Consider the following 18187-nt stretch of genomic DNA (forward strand, 5'->3'; position numbering starts at 1 on the left):
GGTTGCCTTAGTGCTAAGAAGCACTCCAAAAGAAAAAAAGTGGTCAAAAGTCCCACTTTGCTTACCCTTACAATGACTAATGTGAAAATATGTTTAATGTGAAGGAATATGTGGAACCTATATTGGATTGCATGCCTTTTTCAGTTGGGGGGAGTATAATAGTAATTAAGGTGGGACTTTTTGCTGTTGACCTTTAATGATTCTCACCTTTGTTTGAATGGGGGAGTTCACGTGGGATGTTTTTGTATTTGCCAGCACTGAGACAATCGGGGGTCATTGATTTCTATCTGATGCAATATTGGGGGTGGGGAAATTTTCCATGCCCAGCCTGGGTGAGGTCTGGGCCCTCGGGGCCCTGAACAGGATATATAAGCATAGAGGTTAGCATTCTCTCTTGGAGCTCTGAGCCACAGCAGGAGTGGCTCATGACTCTGGATCAGCAGTTGTAATGAGCTCCCCGGCTAAACACTCAGATGTTGATAACTATGAATTGTATTTAGTCTGTAATTCAGGGTGCTGTTTTTTTTCCCCTGAACTCAGTAAATGATATTTATGCTGGATTAAAGTGAGATTGTTAACCCCTTAACGTTGATTTCCTTAGTAAAGCAGATGAAAAGGACCTGGGCTTACAGCGTTCTGTGAGCTCGTTGTTGTTGGCTTTACACCCCCACAGCAACTGCTAGCTGGATTGTTCATACAGGAAGGTCGGAGGAGAGGAAAGAGAGAGAAAATTTGGAACCCAAAACTTGTGGAACTGAATGTTTCAAACTAAAAATAAATTCATTTATTTATTTATTTATTTATCTATTCATCTATTTATTCATTCATTTATTTATTTATTTATTTGTTTGTTTGTTTGTTTATTTATTTATTTATTTATTTTGCATCCTTACTTACTTTAGATATGTACAAGTTAAATCACACAGCATGAGATGGAAATTGGGCAGGAAAGAAAAGATGGAGAGTTATGATGAATGAGGAGATTAGGCTTGATATGGCCTTCCTGCTTCCTTCAATCCCATCTCCCTGTGCATAATAATGTGCTCAGTGCAGCCCACAGCTCCCTCAGAGCAAACACAGAACTATGCCAAACTTCCCCTCATCCTTATTCAGGGCTTAGGACACAGATGTAAGCCAGCTTCTGCCTCTGTCTCTACCAAGCCCAGGGCTCCCACCAGCAGCTTCTTGATAGGCATTGGAGGTGAATATGAGTGCATCAATTTATCCAGGCGATGATGATAAATGAGGCCTTCGGAGTTCAGGTAAAAAGTAGAAAGGCATCATACATCTGGTAAAGCTCTTCCTTATATCAGCAGTAGAACCACAAGAAGAGGAGTTGGGTAGGTAAACCCACAAGCCATCAATGTGCCTGTGGCATCCAGTCTTCAGTGTGTTGGTTCAGGACCTCTAGCTGCAGCTGAGCAAAATAATTTCAGGCCAAGAGTTGGCAGAGGTTCAGTGATAGAATGTACCACATGTGGCCTTTGGTTCAAATGTTCAGGATCTCATTGATGAATTTCACATCAGATTAGTAGAGGTTGTAATCATGGGAGCGAAAAAAAACAGTTTGGAAAACTCCTGCCTTAGTTTCTCATGCATGACAGCTAGATGTTCCTCCATGCTGGGGTTCCCTGATGGAGTGGCAGGAGTGGGGTGAGGATTTCCAGGTGCCTGGAATGGGATAAGAGCCCCATGGAGGGGGCAAGGCAATTCTTCAAAGAGGCTTCTAAGTCCGTCTAGGCAGTCCCCATACAGTCCTGGCCCTGGTCCATCCTCCCCCTTCCCAGAAGGAAGACTCACCCAGGGTGATATGAAGAACTGGGCTGGCTGAAGCAGCTGTTGGGGAACTCGGGGAAAGGGAGTGAGAGAGGAGGGAGCTAGAGATATGGCCACACTGAGGCAGGAGTGACCATTGGTGAGGTAAGCCACAACTGTAGGAATGGTGGGGTCTGAGGAGGTTTTTGGTCCTGAAGCCTGGCCTTGTAGATGCAAAGTCTAGGGGCCAGTCCTTGGGTTCGCTGGTACAAGATTTTAAGGAGTGAAGAGGGTGTCTTCTGAATTTGGCATCCAGTATCCTCTGCACAGGAGTGAGCTCACCCCAAAGCCATCTTTGTGAAAGGGGAAAATAAATAAATTTAAAAGAAAAAGAGAAAAGGAGGCACAAAAGGTTACTGAAAAAATAATTCTTTAAAAATTAGAAAGGAGAAAGCCGGCCGGGAAATCCATGTGGGAGACAGGCTGGAAGAAAGCTGGGCTCCCAAAACTGGCGGAGATCCCCAGGCCTCCCAACACAGGACGGCAGTCTGTGGAAGTGACGAGAGGCAGCGCAATGCCGCCAAACACTGACTCCTGAGGCTTGCAGCCCAAAGTCATGAAACGCGGCTTCCTGAACTTCCGGGAGACATAATGGACAAGTAAACGGCTCTAATCCCTCTCCCCCTCACCCAGAGAATTCCTTGGGGGAGAAAAAAAGAACGCTGGAATAGAGGAGAAAGAAGTGGGGCTTCAGTGGTTAAATAGTAGAAGTTCATTAGTCCCAGAGGGGCAGAGCTGGCAGGGGTCAATACCAGGAGCCCAGACGTAACCTTGCTCCCCCAGGAGAAGTGCCAGACATCAGCTCAAACAACAAGCAGCTGAGACCATTGCTGAAGAGCAACAGTGCTGGAGAGCACCCATAGGGAGTGAGACATCAGGGAGCCAGACCCCTCCCCCACACCTCAGGAAACTGAAGGCTATAGTTCTGGACTCACAATCCCCAGAATAAGACAGCTGGGACAGAGAGCCCTGAGCCCCAAAGGCAGAAATTTGTTGTAAAACCAGGAAAAGGCAAACCAATATGAAGAAGAACACAAAAAAAAACACCCAGGACCATAGATTCTTTTTATGGAGACAGGCAGGATCAAAATACAAATATGGAAAAGGACAGCAATGACACTGTTGATACATCTGATGCCTCGAAAGGTTATGTGAACTGGTCTCCAGTCCAAAAAGCACTGCTGGAAGAGCTAAAAGAGGATTTTAAAAACCAAATTAGGGAGGCAAAAGAAAACATGGAAAAAATGGTAAAGTCCCTAAAGAATAAGATTGGTGAAATGGCCATGGAGATTCAGAATCTAAATAGAGAAAATGACACCCTGAGAGGCAAAATCAACCAACTGGAAAAGGAGACTCAAAAGCTAAAAGAATAACACTAACTCATTAAAAATTAGACTTGAGCAAGTGGAAGCTAATGAATCTATGAGGAACCAAGAAGGAGTAAAACAAAATGTAACGAATGAAAAAATAGAGAAAAATGTAAAATATCTGATTGGGAAAACAACTGACCTGGAAAATAGATCCAGGAGAGACAATTTAAGAGTTATTGGTCTACCGGAAATCCACGATGAAAAAAAGAGCCGTGACAGTATCTCCGAAGAAATTATCAAAGACAACTGCCCAGAGGTCCTAGAACCAGAGGGCAAAATAGTCATTGAAAGAATTCACCGATCACCCCCTGAAAGAGATCCCAAACTGAAAACACCAAGAAATATCATAGCCAAATTTCAGAACTATAAACTCAAGGAGAAAATACTGCAAGCAGCCAAAAAGAAGCAATTCAAATATCGTGGAACTACAGTCAGGATCACGCAGGATCTCTCAGCTTCCACAATAAAAGACAGGAGAAATTGGAATATGAGCTTCCAAAGGGCAAAGGAGCTGGGACTACAACCAAGGATCAAGTAACCAGCAAAACTAAGCATAATTTTTCAGGCAAGGAGATGGACATTCAATGAAATAAGGGAATTCCAGCCCTTCCTGATGAAAAGGCCAGAACTCAATGGAAAATTTGATCTCCAAATACAAAACTCAAGAGAGGCATAAAAAGGTAACGAGGGGGGAAAACCCCCATAAACCTTATTAACCAATAAGGGTAGGTTGTTTGCATCTTCATGTGGGATTATATCATCTTATGTATGTTTTATATATATATATATATATATATATATATATATATATACACACTTATATGTCAGTCTTGAGAATGGTACAGTTATTATGACAATTGAAAGGGATACATATAGATTGTGAATGCCTATATAAATTAACTGATGTAAAGAAACATAAGTAAGAGATGTAAAGGGAGGGCTATGGGAGAAGAGGTAAGGAGGCAGTAGAAAAGGGTAAATTAAACGAAATGAAGAGGCACAAAAACATATTATATTAGAGGGAAAGAATGGAGGGAGAAGAGCAGTACTTGAGCTTCCTTGTCATCTGATCTGGCTCAAGAAGGGAATAACATACCCTGATAAGTTTAGAAATCTAACTTGATCTATGGGAAGTAGGAGGGGAAGGGGGGGAAAGGAAGGGGGGTGGTCAGAAGGGAGGGGAGAATTAGCAAGTGGGAAACAGTAAGATAAAGGAGGGGAATAAAGAGGGAGGGTAAACTGAGGAAGGTGGTGGTCAAAAGCAAAACTATATTGAGGAGGAGAAGGGGAAAGGGAGCATAAAAGAATAAATAAGGGGAAATAGGATGGAGAAAAAGACACAGATAGAAATCACAACTCTGAACGTGAAGGGGATGAACTCTCTCTTAAAACAGAAGTGGATAGCAGAATGGATTAAAAACCATAATCCTACCATATGCTGTTTACAAGAAACACATTTGAAACAGGGGGATACACACAGGGTAAAGGTAAAAGGCTGGAGTAAAATATATTTCGCCTCAGCTAAAGTAAAAAAAGCAGGTGCAGCAATCCTAATCTCAGACAAAGCAAAAGTAAAGATAGATTTAATTAAAAGAGATAAGGAAGGACATTATATCCTACTAAAAGGCACCATAAACAATGAAGCAATATCATTGTTTAACATCTATGCACCAAGTGGTAAGGCATACAAATTCTTAGAGGAGAGGTTAAGGGAGTTACAGGAAGAAATAGACAGCAAAACTATAATGTTGGGAGACTTCAAACTCCCCCTTTGGGAACTTGGTAAATCTAACCTCAAAATAAATAAGAAAAAAGTTAAGGAAGTAAACAGAACTTTAGAAAAGGCAGATATGATAGACCTCTGGAGAAAACTGAATGGGGATAAAAAGGAATATACTTTTTTCTCAGCGGTGCATGGCACATACTCAAAAATTGACCATGTACTAGGGCATAAAAATCTCGCAATCCAGTGCAGAAAGGCAGATATAGTCAAAGCACACTTTTCAGATCATGATGCAATAAGAATTATTTGTAACAAAGAACCATGGAAAAATAAGCTAAAAATTAATTGGAAACTAAATAATCTAATTCTAAAGAATGAGTGGGTCAAAGAACAAATAAGAGAAATAATTAATAATTTCATTCAAGAGAATGTCAATAATGAAACAACATACCAAAAGTTATGGGATGCAGCTAAAGCAGTTCTTAGGGGAAGTTTTATATCCCTAAATGCTTACGTGAATAAAATAGGGAAAACGGAGATCAATGATCTGGGCATACAGATGAAAAAGCTAGAAAAAGAGCAAATTGAAAATCCCCAATTAAATACTAAATTAGAAATACTGAAAATCAAAGGAGAGATTAATATTATTGAAGCCAAGAAAACTATTGAATTAATAAATAAAACAAAGAGCTGGCTTTATGAAAAAAACCAATAAAATTGACAAACCTTTGGTCAATTTGATTAAAAAAAAGAAAGAAGAAAATCAAATTACCAGTATCAAAAATGAAAAGTGTGAGGTCACCTCTAATGAAGAGGAAATCAAAACAATAATAAGGAATTATTTTTCCCAATTGTATGCCCATAAATTTGACAACCTTAGAGATATGGATGAATATCTACAAAAACATAAACTGCCCAGGTTAACAGAAAAGGAAGTAAATTTTCTAAATAACCCCATCTCAGAAAAAGAAATTGAGCATGCCATCAATGAACTCCCTAGGAAAAAATTTCCAGGGCCATATGGTTTTACATGTGAGTTTTATCAAACATTAAAAGAACAACTAAATCCAATATCTTGCAGACTATTTGGGAAAATAGGTGAAGAAGGAGTCCTACCAAATTCTTTTTATGACACAAATATGGTACTAATACCCAAACCAGGTAGAGTCAAAACAGAGAAAGAAAATTATAGACCAATTTCTCTAATGAATATTGATGCAAAAATTTTAAATAAAATATTAGCAAAAAGATTGCAGCAACTCATCATGAGAATAATACACTATGAACAGGTAGGATTTATTCCAGGAATGCAAGGCTGGTTCAATATTAGGAAAACTATTAGCATAATTGACCATATCAACAACAAAACTAGCAAAAACCATATGATCATCTCAATAGACGCAGAAAAAAGCCTTTGACAAAGTACAAGACCCATTCCTATCAAAAACACTGGAGAAAGCATAAGAATAAATGGAACCTTCCTTAAAATTATAAATAGCATCTACCTAAAACCATCAACAAGCATTATTTGTAATGGGGATAAACTAGATGCATTCCCAATAAGATCAGGGGTGAAACAAGGATGTCCATTATCACCTCTACTATTCAATTTGGTACTAGAAACGTTAGCTGTAGCAACAAGAGAAGAAAAAGAAATTGAAGGAATTAGAAAAGGAAAAGAAGAAACTAAATTATTACTTAGAGAATCCTAGAGAATCAAGTAAAAAACTACTTGAAATAATAAACAACTTTAGCAAAGTTGCAGGATATAAAATAAACCCACATAAATCCTCAGCATTCCTATACATTACTTACAAAGCCCAACAGCAAGAGATAGAAAGGGAAATTCCACTCAAAGTTACTGTAGACACTATAAAATATTTGAGAGTCTATTTGCTAAGAGAAACCCAGGGCCTATATGAACATAAATATGAAACACTTTTCACGCAAATAAAGGCAGATCTAAATAAATGGAGAAATATCAGTTGCTCATGGTTAGGCCGAGCTAATATAATAAAAATGATAATTTTGCCTAAATTAATCTATCTATTCAGTGCCATACCAATCGAACTACCAAAAAATTATTTTACTGAGCTGGACAAAATTGTAGCAAAATTCATCTGGAAAAACAAGAGGTCTAGAATATCTAGAGTATTAATGAAAAGAAATGCTAGAGAAGGTGGCCTAGCCATACCAGATATTAAACTGTACTACAGAGCAGCAGTCATCAAAACTACCTGGTACTGGCTAAGAAACAGAGGTGTGCATCAGTGGAATAGGATAGGAATACAAGATGGAGAAGTCAACAACTATAGCAATCTACTCTTTGATAAACCCAAAGAGGCCAGCTTCTGGGCTAATAATTCACTATTTCACAAAAACTGTTGGGAAAATTGGAAAATGGTAGGGCAGAAACTGGGCATAGACCAATACCTTACACCATATACCAAAATAAAGTCAAAATGGGTTCATGATTTAGGAGGAAAGGCTGATACTATAAGTAATTTGGGAGCACAAGAATAGTTTACTTATCAGATTTATGGAAAAGAAAAGAATTCATGACCCAACAAGAGTTAGAGAGTATTACAAAATGCAAAATGGATAATTTTGATTATGTCAAATTGAAAGGTTTTTGTACAAAAAAAGCCAATGCAACAAAAATTAGGAGGGAAGCAGAAAATTGGGAGAAAATCTTTACAACTAGTATCTCTGAAAAAGGCCTCATTTCTAAAATACACAGGGAACTGAGCCAAATATATAGGAATACAAGCCATTCCCCAATTGAGAAATGGTCAAAGGATATGAATAGGCAGTTTTCAGAGGAAGAAATTAAAGCTATCTATAGGCAAATGAAAAAATGCTCTAAATCACTACTGATTAAAGTAATGCAAATCAAAACAACTCTTAGATACCACATCTGTCCTGTCAGATTGGCTAAAATAACAAAACAGAAAAATGATAAATGCTGGAGAGGATGTGGAAAAATTGGAACATTGTTACGTTTCTGGTGGAGTTGTGAGCTGATTCAGCCATTTTGGAGAGTAATTTGGAACTATGCCCAAAGGGCCACAGGAATGTTCATACCCTTTGACCCAGCATTACCACTTCTAGGGTTGTATCCCAAAGAAATCACACAAGCGGGAAAAGGACCCATATGTACAAGGATATTTATAGCAGCTCTTTTTGTGGTAGCCAAGAATTGGAAATTAAAGGGATGCCCATCAATTGGGGAATGGCTGAACAAGCTGTGGTATATGAAAGTAATGGAATGCTATTGTGCCATAAGAAATGGGGATGATACGGACTTCGTAACAACCTGGAAAGACCTACACAACATAATGCTGAGTGAGCGGAGCAGAGCCAGGAGAACATTGTACACAATCACAGATACGTGGATTCCGTGAGGACCAACCCTGACAAACTTCACTCTTCTCAGCAACACAAGGTGCAAGGACAACTCCAAAAGACTCACGATGGAGAATGCTATCTACATCCAGAGATAGAACTATGAAGTATGAATGCAGATTGAGGCACACTTCATGCTCGCCTTTTTTCTTCTCTTTTGTTTTTGTTTTTGGGTTTTTTTTTTGGTTCTGTTTCTTCTTTCTCATGATTCATTCCATTGGTCATAATTCTTCTCCACAACTTGACTAGTGTACAAATTAATTCAATGCTAAGTTATATGTGGTAGGTATATGAGATTCCATGCCATCTTGGGGAGGGAGGTGGGAGGAAGGGAAGAAAATCTGGAACTCAAAATTATGTAGAACCTTGTGTTGTAAACTAAAAATAGAAATTAAAAAAAATTAGAAAGGAACAAATGCAAGCTGATGACTTTATGAGAAATCAAGACATTAAAAAATAATAAAACAAAATCAAAGAAAGAAAAACAAGTACAAGACAGTGTAAAATATCTCACTGGAAAAACAAATAACCTGGGAAATAGATTGAGGCGAGATAATTAAAAAATTATTGGACTACCTGAAAGCCATGATAAAAAAAGCCTAGACCTCATCTTTCAAGAAATTATCAAGGAATATTACTCTGATATTCTAGAACCAGAGGGTAAAATAGAAATTGAAAGAATCCACCAATCCTTCTTAAAAAAGATCCCAAAAGGAAAACTCCTAAGAGTATTGTAGCCAAATTCCAGAGTTCCCAGGTGAAGGAGAAAATATTGCAAGCAGCCAGAAAAAAAACAATTCAAGTATTGTGGAGCCACAAGCAGCATAACACAAGATTTAGCAGCTTGTAAATAGAGAATCAGAGGGCTTGAAATATGATATTCTGGAGGGCAAAGGAGCTAGTATTACAACCAAAAATCACCTATGCAGCAAAACTGAATATAATCCATGAGGGGACCACAAAGCCACCATAAAGCTCTGCCACACCAGCACTCCTCCCCCAAGAACCACTAATGAGATCCAAGCAGGGCAAAGCAAAAGAACCTTGCCTCTGAGACAGCAAAGCACTCCTTGCACTCCTGCTCTGATTAACCTCTTGGTTCCCCCCACTGTGTGGGCCAGGGGCTCAGGAAGCAGCTGCTGCTGGAGCTCTGAAAGAAGCCGCCAGGGCTTCCTGCTGCTGCTGCTGAGCTACTTCCACCCTAGGCCTGGGGCTGGACCACACACTTCTCTCACCCAGATCCAGCAGTTTTCCCACTGAGCTGCTCTGTTGTCTTTGGCAGTGGTGGCTTGAGAAGTCTGGTAACTGCCACAGCTCAGTGATACAGGACACTGAGGCCTGCTCCACCCGTTCTACTCCTGGCCTGGTCTGTCCTGGCATGGCCCATGCTGGGCTTCGCTCTCCCAGCACAGTGTGATAGACCCTTCTCAGTGACCATCCAGGCTGTCTCAGGCTGGAGACTTGTTTCCCTCTGTTATTTCTTGGGTTCTGTAGGTCTAGAATTTGTTTAGAGACATTGTTTACAAGTATTTGGAGGGGTTTTGGGGGAGAGCTTAAGCAAGTCCCTGTCTTCAAGCAGCCATCTTGGATACCCCCCTACTTTTCTTTAAAGTAAAATGCCCAATTGAGTGTGCATATTATTCCCTGCTTAGTCCAAATCTGATGAGGGCAAGGTTCACTCATTCCCTCTCAACTCTCCCCCTTCCCCTCCAATGTAAAAACTTTTCCTTGCCTCTTTTATGTGAGATAATTTACCCCATTTTGCCTCTCCCTTTCTCCTTCTCTCAATATATTCCTGGTTTACCTCTTAATTTTATTTTTTAGATATCATCCCTTCATATTCAACTTATCCTGTGTCCCCACCCCCCTCTATATATCTATAGATATATATCTACACACGGATATATATTGATATAGATACACACACACACACACACACACACATATATATGTATATATATGTGTGTGTATATATATATATGTATATGTATGTGTGTGTGTGTGTGTATATATATACATACATATATATGTATATATGTTCCCTCTAGCTACCCTAATACTTAAAAGGTTCTCCTGAGTTACAAATATTACAAATATTATCTTTCGATGTAGAGGTATAAACAGTTCAACTTTAATAAGTCCTTTGTGATTTCTTTTTCCCTTTTACCTTTTCATACTTCTTTTGAGTCTTGTATTTGAAAGTCAAATTTTATACTCAGCTCTGGTGTATTCATCAAGAATGTTTGCAAGTCAATGAAAAATTTCATTGAATGTCCATTTTTTTCCATGAAGGATTATATGCTGGGTATGTGATTGTTGGTTTTAATCATAGCTCCTTTCACCTCTCGAACATAATATTCCAAGCCCTCCAATCCCTTCATATAGAGGCTGCTAGATCTTGTATGATCTTGTTTGTGTTTCCACAATGCTTAAATTGCTTCTTTCTTGCTGCTTGCAATGTTTTCTCTTTTCCTGGGAACTCTGGAATTTGGCTAAAATATTACTAGGAGTTTTCCTTTTGGAATCTCTTTCAGGAGGTGATCGATGTATTCTTTCCATTTCTGTATAACTCTCTGGTTCTCGAATCTCAGGGCAGTTTTCCTTGATAATTTTTTGAAAGGTGATGTCTAAGCTCTTTTTTGATCATGGCTTTCAGGTAGTCCAATAATTTTTAAATTATCTATCCTGGAACTATTTTTCTGGCTAGTGGTTTTCCAATGAAATATTTTACATTGTCTTCTATATTTTCATTCTTTTGGTTCTTTTTTATAATTTCTTGATTTCTCATAAAATCATTAGCTTTCATTTACTCCATTATAATTTTAAAGGAATTATTTTCTTCAGTGAGCTTTCAGACCTCCTTTAGCATTTGGCCAGTTTTGCTTTTCAAGGCATTCTTCTCCTCGTTGGCTTTTTGGACCCCTTTTGCCCTTTGGGTTAGTCTATTTTTGAAAGTGTTATTTTCTTCAGTAATTTTTTGGGTCTGCTTTAGTAAGCTGTTGAGTCATTTTCATTATTTTTTTTGCACCGCTCTCATTTCTCTTCAGTATTTTTCCTCTACTTCTCTTATTTGATTTTCAATATCCTTTTTGAGCTCTTCCTTGGCCTGAGACCAATTCATATTTTTCTTGGCCACTTTGAATGTAGGAGCTTTGACTCTGTTGCCTTCTTCTTGTTGTATGCTTTTATCTTCCTTGTCACCAAAGCAAGATTCTATAGTCTGATTTTTTTATGCTGTTTGCTCATTTTCCCAACCAATTACTTAACTTTTGAGCTCTTTATCAAAGTAGGACTCTAATTCCAGAGTGGAGAGTGCTCTGATCCAAGTTTCAGGGGTTTTGAGCAGCTGTTGTCAGAGATACTTTTAGGCATGGTATGATCAAAGGGGAAGCATTCACTCCTCTCCTGGCCTGTGCGCTGGTCTGTGAGTGACCATAAGTACTCTTTTCTGCCTTGGGACTGTGAGGAGGATTTCCTCTCCCCAGCTGCCACAAGCTCTGTTATGCCAGCACTCTTCTTCAACCCAGGACTGCCACCCAGGACTGCAACCCAGATCCAAGCAAGGCAAAGCAAGAGGATCCTGCCTCAGTGACAGCAAAGACATCCTTGCAGTCCCTCTCTGATCAGCGGCTTGATCCCACTGCTATCTGTGGGCCTGTAGCTCCATAAATAGCCTCTGTAGCTGCTGCCACTGTCCCACCCTGGGGCTGGGGCCATACCATGATCTTCTGTTACCCAAGTCCAGCAGAGTTTCCCCACTGGCCTTCTACTTTGTCTTTGGTGTTTGTGGTTTGAGAAGTCTGGAATCCACCACAGGTGCCAGTGATTCAGTGCCCTGAAACTTGCTCCAGTCAGTCTGCTATGGTGTGGCCTATGCTGGACTATGCTCTGCTCCCAACATGGTATGATAGACCCTTCCTATCAGCCTTCCCAGTTGTCTTGGGCTGAAGATTTGTTTCAACTCTGTCATTTTGTGGGTTCTGTAGTTGTAGAATATGTTTAGAGTAATTTTTATAGGTATTTGGAGGGCTTTGGGAAAGAGCCCAAATAAGTCCCTGATTTTACTCCACTATCTTGGCTCTGCTCCCCTCAAAATACTTGTTGGGTTCTTCCATGGACTGTGACCAATTTGTATTATTCTTGGAGGCTTTTGGTGTAGGATCTTTGACTTTGTTGTCTCCTGGTCGTATGTTGTTGATCTTCTTTGTCACCAAAGTAAGATTCTGTAGTTTGAGGGGTTTTTTTATGCTATTTCCTCATTTTCCCAGGCAACTGCTTGACTTTCTAGCTCTTTGTTAAGGTAGAATTCTGCTTCCAGTGTGGAGACTGTATTGTCCCAAACTTCAGGGGTTTTGTGCAGCTGTTTTCAGAGATGTTCCTAGGGTCCTATAAATTTTAAGTTCTTCAAAGATGGTGTGATCAAAGGAGAGGTGTTTAATCCTTTCATGGCCTGTGCTCTGGTCTTTGAATGACCACAAGCACTCTTTTCTTCCTTGCAACTGTGAGGAGGATTCCCTCTCCATAGTTGCCTCAAACTCTGTGTAACAGTAAGCACCCTGGCATACCCAGGATGGCCTTATATTAGGAAGGCAGAATTTATGATTTCAAAGAGAATCTCATATGTGCCTAAAAGGTCCGGAACCGCAAGATATAAGGAATTCTCTAGGCAGAAGGCAGGAGAACTAAAGCATGTATTTACACTCCACAACAACAAGCCCACAAACCAGCGTCCCCATTTTGATATTTTCATCAAAAGCTTCCAGGCCCAATAAGTCCGCCTTACAAGGGTAATCAGGAGGCCACAGAGAAGCGAGATGGTATAAGGCAAAATCGTATACATGCTTCCCCTCTACGGTAAGAAGATTACCCACTAGCCTCTAGTCAGCTCTGCTACCGGCAGCTCAGCTTCAGCTGTAGGTGTCTCTGGCTCCAACCGTAAAAGGAAAGGAGGATCTTCAAGCTGTCCTCTCCCCTCTTATAGAGTTTTTGACATCATCAAGCGCAGCCTGAATGACCAGGGCTGATTGGTTCTTGACTTGGCCCTTCCCCCTAGCGTAGACCACGTTAACACCCTTCCCCTCAGCCAGCCCCACGACTCATCACACAGGAAGCTCTGGTCCTGCCCCGGAAGAGCAAGCCCCAGCGTCCAGGGAAGCTCAACGAGGCAAGCTGAGTCATTCAAAGAAAACAAAGTCCATTCTGGCCACAGGCCTGCTGGCAGAGGTTCCTAAAGGAAAGGCAACTTTAAGAAAGTCAAAAATGTTACTTTAATCACAGCTAGAAGGCATCACAACTCTTATGATTCAATGCCTAAGTTGCTCAGTACTAAAAGGTGTGAAAGCCTTCTTACAAACAAGTCTCCTAGTAAGCGAAGATCCCCCTAAGCAAGCTCCTCCTTAGGCAAGTTCCTCCCCCAATTGTCTCTATATATCACAGCTGCAAAGGAGTTCAAAGTAGCAAACATAGACCTACTAATGGACAGGAAATATCTTTTTTTTGCAATTTTTAAAATTTAATTTATTTAATATATTTAGTTTTCAGCACTAATTTTTACAAGAGTTTGAATTACAAATTTTTTCCCCATTTCTACCCTCTCCCCCAATCGAAGATGGCATATATTCTGGTTGCCCAGTTCCCCAGTCAGCCTTCCCTCCTGTCACCCCACTCCCCTCCCATCCCCTTTTCCCTTCTTCTCTTGTAGGGCAAGGTACATTTCTACAACCCATTGCCTGTGTATCTTATTTCCTAGTTGCATCCAATAACTTTTTTTTTGTTTTTGAACATCTGTTTTTAAATTTTGAGTTCCAAATTCTCTCCCCTCTTCTCTCCCCACCCACCCTCCCTAAGATGGCAAGCAATTCAACACAGGCCACATGTGTATCATTATGTAAAACCCTTCCACAATACTCATGTTGTGAAAGACTATGTTTTGCTCCTTCCTAACCTATCCCTCTTTATTGAATTTTCTCCCTTGACCCTGTCCATTTTTGAAAGTGTTTGTTTTTGATTACTTCCTCCCCATCTGCCCTCCCTTCTATCATCCCCCATTTTTTATCTTCTTCCTCCCTCATTCCTGTGGGGTAAGATACCGAATTGAGTATGTATGGTATTCCTTCCTCAGGTCAAATCCAATGAGAGCAAGATTTACTCATTCCCCCTCACCTGCCCCCTCTTCCCTTCCTACAGAACCACTTTTTCTCACCACTTTTATGTGAGATAATTTACCCCATTCTATCTCTCCCTTTCTCCCTCTCTCAATATATTCCTCTCTCATCCCTTAATTTGTTTTTATTATTTTAGATATCATTTCTTCATATTCAACTCACCCTGTGCCCTCTGATTATACAAATATATATATATATATACCTACATATATACATACACACAAACACACACACACACATATATACATACATACACACATGTATATATGTATATATATATATATATATATATATATGCATATTCCTCTCAGCTACTCTAATACTGAGGTCTCATGAATCATACACATCATCTTTCCATGTAGAAATGTAAACAAAACAGTTCAGCTTTAGTAAGTCACTTGTGATTTCTCTTTCTTGTTTACCTTTTCATGCTTCTCTTGATTCTTGTGTTTGAAAGTCAAATTTTCTAGTCAGCTCTGGTCTTTTCCCTGAGAAAGCTTGAAAGTCCTCTATTTTATTGAAAATCCATATTTTACCTTGGAGCATGATACTCAGTTTTGTTGGGTAGGTGATTCTTGGTTTTAATCCTAGCTCCATTGACCTCCGGAATATCATATTCCAAGCCCTTTGATCCCTTTATGTAGAAGCTGCTTGATCTTGTATTATCCTGATTATTTTTCCACAATACTCAAGTTGTTTCTTTCTGGCTGCTTGCAGCATTTTCTCCTTGACCTGGGGGCTCTGGAATTTGGTGACAATATTCCTAGGAGTTTTCTTTTTGGGATCTTTTTGAGGAGGTGATGTGTGGATTCTTTCAATTTCTATTTTACCCTTTGGTTCTAGAATATCAGGGCAGTTCTCCTTGATAATTTTGTGAAAGATGATAAAATTAATATATATTAATGCAAATAAAATTATAGCTCTTTTTTTGATCATGGCTTTCAAGTAGTCCAATAATTTCTAAATTATCTCTCCTGGATATATTTTCAAGGTCAGTGGTTTTTCCAATGAGATATTTCACATTGTCTTCCACTTTTTCATACCTTTGGTTCTGTTTTATAATATCTTGATTTCTCATAAAGTCAGTAGCTTCCACTTGCTCCAATCTCATTTTTAAGGTAGTATTTCCTTCAGTGGTCTTTTGGCCCTCCTTTTCCATATGGCTAATTCTGCCTTTCAAGGCATTCTTCTCCTCATTGGCTTTTTGGAGCTCTTTTGCCATTTGAGTTAGTCTATTTTTAAGGTGTTGTTTTCTTCTTTATTTTTTTTCAGTATTTTTTTGGTTCTCCTTTAGGAAGTCATTGACTTGTTTTTTCATGGTTTTGTTGCATCCTTCTCATTTCTCTTCCCAATTTTTCCTCTACTTCTCTAACTTGCTTTTCCAAATCCTTTTTGAGCTCTTCCATGGCCTGAGACCAGTTCATGTTTTTCTTGGAGGCTTTTGCTGTAGGCTCTCTGACTTTGTTGACTTCTTTACGCTGTATGTTTTGGTCTTCTTTATCACCAAAGAAAGATTCCAAAGTCTGAGTCTGAATCTGTGTCTGTTTTCACTGCATGGCCATGTTCCCAGCCAACTTACTTGACTTGAGTTTTTTGTGGAGGTATGACTGCTTGTAGAGTGCAGAGTACTTTGTTCCAAGCTTGAGGGGATGCACTGTTGTTTTCAGAGCTATTTCTATACAACCAGCTCTGCCACACCAGAAGTCCTCCTTCCCCAAGAACCACTAACCTGGCCTGACTCAGTTCTTAAGCAGGCTCTGTACTCCTGCTCTGATCTGCCACTTATGTCCCCCCACCAGGTGGGCCTGTGGCCAGAAGCAACTGCAGCTGTAGTTCTGTAGCTGCACCACCCCCGCTGCCTCCGGGCTGGTGGCAGAACCACAAACTTTCACTCTGTCCCCAGGAGCTTTTCCCACTAACCTACTGTGTTGTCTTTAGTGTTTGTGGGTTGAGAAGTCTGGTAACTGCCATAGCTCACTGATTCAGGGTGCTAGGGCCTGTTCTGCCCGGCTCCTGGTCTAGTTGGTCCTGTTGTCACCCACGTTGTACTCCGCTCCCCTTCTGCTCCCAGCTCTGTGTGAGATAGACCTCACCCAGCGACCATCCAGACTGTCCTGGGCTGGATCCCTGCTTCCTTCTGCTATTTTGTGGGTTCTGCAGTTCTAGAATTTGTTCAGAGCCATTTTTATAGGTTTTTGGAGGGACCTGTTGGGGTCCCTGCTTTCCAGCTGCCATCTTGGCTCTGCCCCCAGGAAATATCTTTCTATTCCATTAACATTATACTCTGGCATGCCAGTTCTCCTCCTTAATCTAGGACCACTACCTAGGACTGTGACCTAGATCCAAGCAGGGTAGCAAAAGCATCCTGCCTCAGTGCCAGCAAAGATATCCCTGCAATCCTCCTCTGATAAGCCACTCAATCCCCACACTGTCCGGGGGCTGAAAGTTCCAGAAGCAGCAGCAGCTGCTGATGCTGCTGTAACCACCACCACCCCAGCCTCTGCTGCCCCAGACTGGAGCTGAACTGTGCTCCTCTCTCATCCAGGTCCCACAGACCTTTCCCACTGACCTTCTACATTGTCTTTGGCATTTGTGGGTTGAGAAGTCTGGAAATCTCCTCAGCTGCCAGTGATTCAGTCCCCTGTGGCCTTGCTTAAACCTCATCTATTCTGAAGCAGCTCACACTGGACTGTGCTCCTCTTTTAGCCTTGTACTATAGATCATTCCTGTTGACATTCCAGGTTGTCTTTGCCTGGAAATTGGTTTCACTCTGTCATTTTGTGTGTTCTGCAGCTTTAGAATTAGTTTAGAGTCATATTTTACAGGTATTTGGAGGGGTTTGGGGAAGAGCTCAAGCAAGTCCCTGCTTTTACTCCATCATCTTGGCAAGGAATTATTTTCTTCAGTGAGCTTCTGGACATCTTTTTCCATTTGTACAATTTTCCTTTTTAGGACATTCTTCTCCTCATTGGCTTTTTGGACCTCTTTTGCCATTTTGTCCAGTGTCTTTTTTATGTGTTTTTTTTTCCTTCTGTAATTTTTTTGTGTCTCCTTTACCAAGTTGTTGATTCATTTTTTCATGATTTTCTTGCATCATTCTTATTTTTATTTTCTTTATCTTTTCCTCTACTTCTCTTACTTAATTTTTAAGATCTTTTTTGAGCTCTTACTTGGCCTGAGGCTAATTCATATTTTTTTGGAAGCTTTGGATGTAGGAGCTTTAATTTTGTTGTCTCCTGAATATGTGTTTTGATCTTCCCTGTTACCAAGTTACCAAGTTACCAAGTTACCAAGTTTCTATAGTAAGGGTTTTTTTTTGTTTGTTTGCTCATTTTCCCAGCCTATTACTTGACTTTTTAACTCTTTGTTCTAGTTTGGAGGGTGAACTGTCCCAAGTTTCAGGGGTTTTGTGCAGCTGTTTTCAGAGATACTTGTAGGGATCTCTAAGTTTTCAGTTTTTCCAAGGTGGTATGATCTAAAGAGAGGTGTTTACTCCTTTCCTCACCTGTGCTCTGCTCTCTGAGTGACCACAAACAGTCTTTTCTGTCCTGTAACTGTGAGGAGGGTCTCCTCTCCACTGTAGCCACAAGCTCTGGTGTGCTAGTATCCATTCTCACACCTGGACCAAGTATTGGCAAAGAAACAGAGTCCTGCCTCAGTAATACCAAAGAGACCCCTGTAATTTCTTTCTGCTGAGAAGTCTGAAAACT

General features: G+C 40.2%; 1 pseudogene; it reads right to left on the reverse strand.

The window, feature by feature from the left end:
* Positions 1-1109: 1109 nt before the first annotated feature.
* The window catches only part of LOC118841014, a 112031-nt pseudogene continuing 94953 nt past the window's right edge, over positions 1110-18187 (reverse strand).

This window comes from Trichosurus vulpecula, chromosome 1 (genome assembly GCF_011100635.1).
Source record: "Trichosurus vulpecula isolate mTriVul1 chromosome 1, mTriVul1.pri, whole genome shotgun sequence".
NCBI lineage: Eukaryota > Metazoa > Chordata > Mammalia > Diprotodontia > Phalangeridae > Trichosurus > Trichosurus vulpecula.